Source organism: Eschrichtius robustus, chromosome 1 (assembly GCF_028021215.1).
Source record: "Eschrichtius robustus isolate mEscRob2 chromosome 1, mEscRob2.pri, whole genome shotgun sequence".
In the NCBI taxonomy this organism is placed as follows: domain Eukaryota; kingdom Metazoa; phylum Chordata; class Mammalia; order Artiodactyla; family Eschrichtiidae; genus Eschrichtius; species Eschrichtius robustus.
Genome location: NC_090824.1, coordinates 69,541,625 through 69,548,858, shown reverse-complemented (window position 1 = coordinate 69,548,858; position 7,234 = coordinate 69,541,625).

The window sequence follows — 7,234 nt, the reverse complement described above, 5'->3', positions numbered from 1 at the left end:
CAATACATGAACAAAATAAGAAGTTTAGTAAAAAGATCAAAGAAATCACAAAAAAGGAACCAAACAAATTCTGGAGCTGGAGAATATAATGAATAAAATTCTTAAATGCAATAGAGAGCATCAGACTTGATCAAGCAGAAGAAAGAATCCTTGAGATTGAAGACAAGAACTTTGAAATTTTCTACTCATAGGAAAACAAAGAAAAAGGAATGAAAAGGAGCCAAGAAAGCCTAGTTGATCTATGCGATACCATCAAAAGGATCAATTTATGAATTGTTGGAGTTCCAGAAGGAAAAGAGAGAGAGAAGGAGTGCAGAAGCTTATTAAAAGTAGTAGTAGCTGAGAACTTCCCAAATCTGGGGAGAGATTTGGATATCCACGTTCATGAAACTCATAGGTGACCAAAAAAAAAAAAAAAATCAACTAAAAGAGACCCTCTCCAAGATCATTATAAATAAATAAAACTGGGAAAAATCTAAGATAAAGAGAGAATCTTAAAAGCAGTAAGAGTAAAAAGCTTGTAATTTAAAAGGTAAAGCTATAAAGCTATCAGCAGATTTCTTACCAGACTTTACAGTACAGGAAAGAGTGGAATGATATATTCAAAGTGCTCAAAGGAAAAAAAAATGCCATCAAGAACACTTTATTGGCCAAATTATCCTTCAGAAATAAAGGAGAGATAAAGACTGAGGGAATTCATCACCATTGAACCTGCTTTACAAGACATGTTGAAAGGAGTTCCTCAAGCTGTAATGAAAGGGCACTAATAAGTAACTTAAAAACATTGACAATATACAACACACCAGTAAAGGCAAGTATATAGTCAAATATAGAATACTCTAATAGTACACTCTACAGTATAATAGAGTAGAATGTTGACCACTTCAGCATAAAGGTTAAAGGATAAGAATATTAAAAATAACTATAGCCACAAAAATTTATTAATGAATATACAATATAAAGAGAGATAAACTGTAACATCAAAAGCATAAAAGGGGGAGTAAAAGTGTAGAATTTTTATATGCTATTGAAGTTAATTTGCTATCAGCATAAAATAGACTCATATATATAAGATGTTTAATGTATGCTTCTTGGTAACCACACAGCAAAAACCTACAGTACAGTCATGAAGGATAAGGAGAAGAGAATCAAAGCATAACACTACAGAAAATCATCATTTTACAAATGAAAGAAGCAACAGGAAGAAAGGAACAAGGAAACTACAAAACAGCCAGAAAACAATTAATAAGATAGAATTAGTTGCATACAAAAATTTTTGCATACAAAAACATACAAAAATCAGTTGCATTTCTATACACTAACAATGAAAGATCTGAAAAATAAACGTTTAAAAAAACTATTCCATTCACATTAGCATCAAAAACAATAAAATACTTAGGAATAAATTTAACCAAGGAAGTTAAAGATCTCTATAGTGAAAACCTGATGAAAGAATTTGAGAAAGAAACAAACAAATGGAAATATATCCTGTGTTCATGGATCGAAATAATTAATATTGTTAAAATGTCCATACTATCCAAAGCCATCTATAGATTCAATGCAATCCCTGTCAAAATCTCAATGGCATTTTTCACAGAAATAGCAAAAGCAATCCTAAAATTTGTATGGAACCACTGAAGATTCCAAAAAGCCAAAGCAATCATGAGAAAGAGAGCAAAGCCAGAGGCATCACATTCCTAATTTCAAACTGTAATTACAAAGCTATAGTAACTAAAACAGTATGGTACTGGCATAAAAATAGACACATGTACCAACAGAACACAGAATAGAGAGCCCAGAAACAAACCCACACATACAAGGTCAACTAATATTTGACAAAGTAGTCAAGAATACTCAACAGGGAAAGAATCGTCTCTTCAACAAATGGTGCTGGGAACACTGGATAATCACATGCAGAAAAATGAAATTGGACCCCTATCTTATACCACTCACAAAAATTAACCCAAAATGAATTACAGACTTACATATAAGACCTGATATTTTAAAACTCTTTGAAGAAAACATAGAGAAGAAACTCATTAACATTAGTCTTGGCAGTGATTTTTTTGGATATGACACTGAAAGTATAAGCAACAAAACCAAAAATCAACAAGAGGGACTACATTGAAGTAAAAAGACTTCACTGCAAAAGAAACAATTTTTAAAAATGTAAAGGCAACCTACAGAATGGGAGAAAATATTTGCAAACCATATATCAGATAAGCAGTTAATATCCAAACTATATAAAGAATTCATCCAATTCAATAACATAAAAACAAGCAATCCAATTTTTAAAATAAGCAGAGGAAGTAGACATTTTTGTAAAGAAGAAATCCAAATGGTCAACAGGTACAGATGCTCAGCATCACTAATCATCAGGGAAATGTAAATCAAAATCACAGTATGATTTTACACCTGTTTAAATGGCTGTCATCCAGAAGACAAGAGAACAAAAAGGGTTGGTAAGGATGTGGAGATAAGAGAACGCTTGTACACTGATGGTGGGAATGGAAGTTGGTACAGCCACTATGAAAACGGTATGGAAGTTCTTCAAAAAATTAAAAATAGAACTACAATCCAGCAATGGGTATATATCCAAAAGAAATGAAAACAGGATATTGAAGAGATATGTGCACTCCCATGTTTACTGCAGCATTATTCACAATAGTCAAGATATGGAAACCACTTAAGTGTCTGTCAACAGATGGGTGGATAAATGAGTTGTGGTATACATATGCATACAATATTATATTATTCACTCATGAGAAAGAAGGAAATGCTGCCAGTTGCAACAACATGGGTGGACCTTAAAGGCATTAGGCTAAGTCAGCAGAGAAAGACAAATACTGTATGATATTATTTATATGTGGAATCTAAGTAAGTCAAACTTGTAAAAATAGAGAGTAGAAATGATGGTTATCAGAGGCTGGGAGGTGGAGGAATTGTGGAAATGTTGTTTAAGGTTAGAAACTTGAAAATAGTAGATGAATAAGTTTTAGAGGTTGACTGCATAGCGATTATAGTCAACAATACTGTATTATAAACTTCAAATTTTCTAAGAGCTATATCTTAATTGTTCCCACCACAAAAGAGAAATGATAATTATGTGATGTGACAGAAGTGTTAGCTAACAATATGGTGGCAATCATATTGCAATATATAAGTGTATCAAATCAACACGTTGTACACTTTTTTTTTCTTTTAATTATTGTTTATTTATTTATTTTTTTGGCTGTGTTGGGTCTTCGTTTCTGTGCGAGGGCTTCCTCTAGTTGCGGCGAGCGGGGGGCCACTCTTCATCGCGGTGCGCGGGCCTCTCACTATCATGGCCTGTCTTGTTGCGGAGCACAGGCTCCAGACGCGCAGGCTCAGTAGTTGTGGCTCACGGGCCCAGGTGCCCGGCAGCATGTGGGATCTTCCCAGACCAGGGCTCGAACCCATGTCCCCTGCATTAGCAGGCAGACTCCCAACCACTGCGCCACCAGGGAAGCCCTGTACACTTTTAACTTATGCAATATCATGTCAATTATATTTCAATAAAAAATAAACAAAACATTAATAGAAAGGGCAATGATAATAATATTTCTTTTTTCGATAGTAATTCTAAGTAGTACTTAAAACATAATAATACTTATCCAGTAACATGGTTCATAGACAATTAGTTGGAAAATGTCATTGAGTGCTTCAATAAATTAAAAATCACTATCCTAATTTGAGCATTTGATATAAGAAGAAGATTATACAATTATAGGATAAAAGGCACCCTAAAATAAGACAATAGAAGTCTTTCTTTATTCCTTTCTTTCTTAAATGACAATTTTCACTTTTCAGATGCTACCTTTTCTACTTTTCTAATACCCTCCAAGTTACATCTGAAGATTTTTCAAAGGCTCTATAGTCAACGTCTCCCGTTATCAATGTCTTATTTACTAAATAATTTTAAAATCTAAATGTAGAAAAAAATTGGCTTAACTGAAAAATAATGAAAAGTTTTCTTCTATATTTTTCCTTCCTTCTTGAATGATTCTCTACAAAAGCCAACGGAGGAGGCTAAGTAAGAGCAGCGTCTGTATGTCCCAATTGCAGGGTGTCAGATCACTTGAGTGGGATGAAGAAGGCATCTGTAGAGGGGGAACTGGCTGGGCCGGTGGCTCCTACTGGAGCCTAACCAGTATGAGAATGGCATCTTTGGGGAGAAAAAGGAGTTATCAGTGACAGGAGGTTGTTCAATATCCAAAGCAGGGAGATGGGGTGCGGTGGGGTGGAGAGAGGTGGGGGATGGAAGTAGAAGTGGATTTGATGACATGGTGGTAAAACAATGCTACCATAAAAAGAGCCCTGAACATTTTTACATGATGGAAATGCCCCTACCAGGGCGGAACGCAAGCTACCGGGGATAAATGTGTATATACATAGCTGTGTATTGTATGTTCGTGTGTTCCTTCCTTCCTCCCTCCCTTTCTTGCTCTCACTCTGAGAACTTCATCACCATGATATAAGAAACCCAAATTACCTGTAGAGGCCATTGTTGGAAGCCTCTGTTTGGCAGTCCCAGCTGATCATCCAGCTAACATGCAGACTCAACTTCCAGATATGTATGTGGGTGAACATCTTGTACATTCAGCCCAGGAAAGCCTTCAAGTAACTTCAGGCTGACTGCTTCAGTCTTATGAGAAACCACAAGCAAAAATGGTCTAACTTATCCCAATCAACCTCCAGATCTGTGGAAGATAAAATAGTTATTTTAAATCACTATGTTTTGGAGTGGTTTGTTACACAGTAGTTGATAATCAGAAAAATAAACTCAGTGACACTTTAATGAGAAATGGGACACCTGTATAGTATTTAAATGCCTCCCTTCAAATACTTCTTATCTTAAAGCGTAAGAAGAGTCAAATTACAGTGAAGAAACCTCTCAGATGCCCACTTACCAAAGGAGTCAAAAGTAACATCTTCAGTAAGGGGACAAATGGGAACGATGTACCACTTGAGAGGATGCAATGAGAAGAACACAGTATCACCCTGAGAAATATCTGCCAAAATTTCTGAATATCTGAATCTAATGAAATATCAGACAAATACCAATTGAGAGACATTCTATTAAATGACTGGCTTGAAATTTTCAAAATGTGAAGGAAGGCCATGAAGTCAAGGGAAGACTGAGGGGCTGTCTCAGTTTGAAGAAGACAAAAAAAAAAAGTGATCTCATCAATGAATTTCAAGAAATTGAAATTTAAAACACATTACCTAACCTATAATGGAAAATAATCTGAAAAAAAGAAAAAATATATATATACACACACACACATATATATTGCACACACACACACACACACACACACACACACACACACACACATATATATATATATATATATATATATATATATATATATATATATATATATACACATATATATTTTAAAGACAGAGGCATTCTATCATAAGATAAAATAACTCAAAGATGAATTGTGAAAAAAATTGAGAAATGCAGGATGATGTAGAAGTGTCAACATCATATAATATGAGTTCCAGTAAATGACAGTATAGAAAATGAAGCATATGGACAGTCCTGTTTTCATCTTTTGGTCAGAAATGATCACTAGAAACTAAGATCTGGTTGTTAGGAATATAACTGTTTCACTGGGGCATCATGACTTCTGGGTCCTACAACACACAGAAAACAGTTTCAAAATAGTAATACTGCTTATTTTACTCTTAACAATGAAATGACTAAACAACAACAACAAAACACATTACCATTTACATTAGCACCCCCAAAATAAAATACTTAAATGTATAAATCTAAGAAAATATGTAGAAGATCTATATGAGGAAAACTACAAAGTTCTGATGAAAGATATCAAAGAACTAAATAATAGGAGATAAAAGTTCTCACCACAAGAAAAAAATTTTTATAACTATATATGGTGAAGGATATTAACTAGACTTATGTGGTGATCATTTCACAATATATACAAATATTGAATCATTATGTTATACCCCTGAAACTAATATAATGTTATATGTCAATTATACCTCAGTAAAAAATTTAAAATATTTAAATAACTACATTTCAAAAAACATTTGCTCTGTAAGAGATACTATCAAGAAAATGAAAGGCACAGACTGGGAGAAAGTATTTTCAAAAGACATATATCATAAAGGTCTGTTATCCAAAGTACACAAAGGACACTTTAAGCTCAACAATAAGAAAATGAACAACTCAAAAAATGGACAAAAGACCTGAGCAGACAGCCACCAAAAAATATATATAGATAGTAAATAAGCATATTAAAAGATGTTCAACATCATATGTCATTTAGTAATTGCAAATTAAAACAACAATGGAATATCACTACACACCTATTAGAAAGACCAAAATCCAAAACAAAAGACAACAACAAATGCTGATGAGGATGTGGTGCAAGAGGAATTCTCATTCACTGCTGATGAGAATACAGCTACTTTGGAAGACAATTTGGCAGTTTCTTACAAAACTAAATATACTCTTACCATACCATCTAGCATGGTATTTACCCAAAGGAGTTGAAAATTTTTGTGCACACAAAAAATTGCACATGGATGTTTATAGCAGCTTTACTCATAATGGCCAAAACTCAGAAGTAACCAAAATGTCCTTCAATAGGTGAATGGATAAATAAACTGTGATATATCCAGACAACGGAATATAATTCAGTGCTGAAAAGAAATGAGCTATCAAGTCATGAAAATACATGGAGGAACCTTACATGCATTTTACTATGTGAAAAAAGCCAATCTGAAAAGGTTACATACTGTTATGATTCCAACTAAATGACATTCTGGAAAAGGCAAAATCATAGAGACAGTAAAAAAATCAGTGATTACCAGGGGTTAGATGGAGAGAGAAGCAGAGCACATAGGATCTTCAGGGCAGTGAAACTATTCTATATGATAGTGTGGCGATACATTCCATTATATACTTGTTAAAAACCACAGAATGTACAACACCAAGAGTGAACTTAAGGTAAACTATGGGCTTTGGATGGTAATGATGTGTCCATATAAATTCATCAATTGTAACAAATGCGCCAATCTGTTGTGGGACGTTGCTAACGAGGAGGCTGTGGGTGTGTGAGGGCAGGGAGTAAACGTATGAGAACTCTCTGTATTTTCACTCAGTTTTGGCTGTGAATTGAAAACTTCTCTGAAAACTAAAGTCTGTTTAATTTTTTTAAAGTGACAGCTAAAT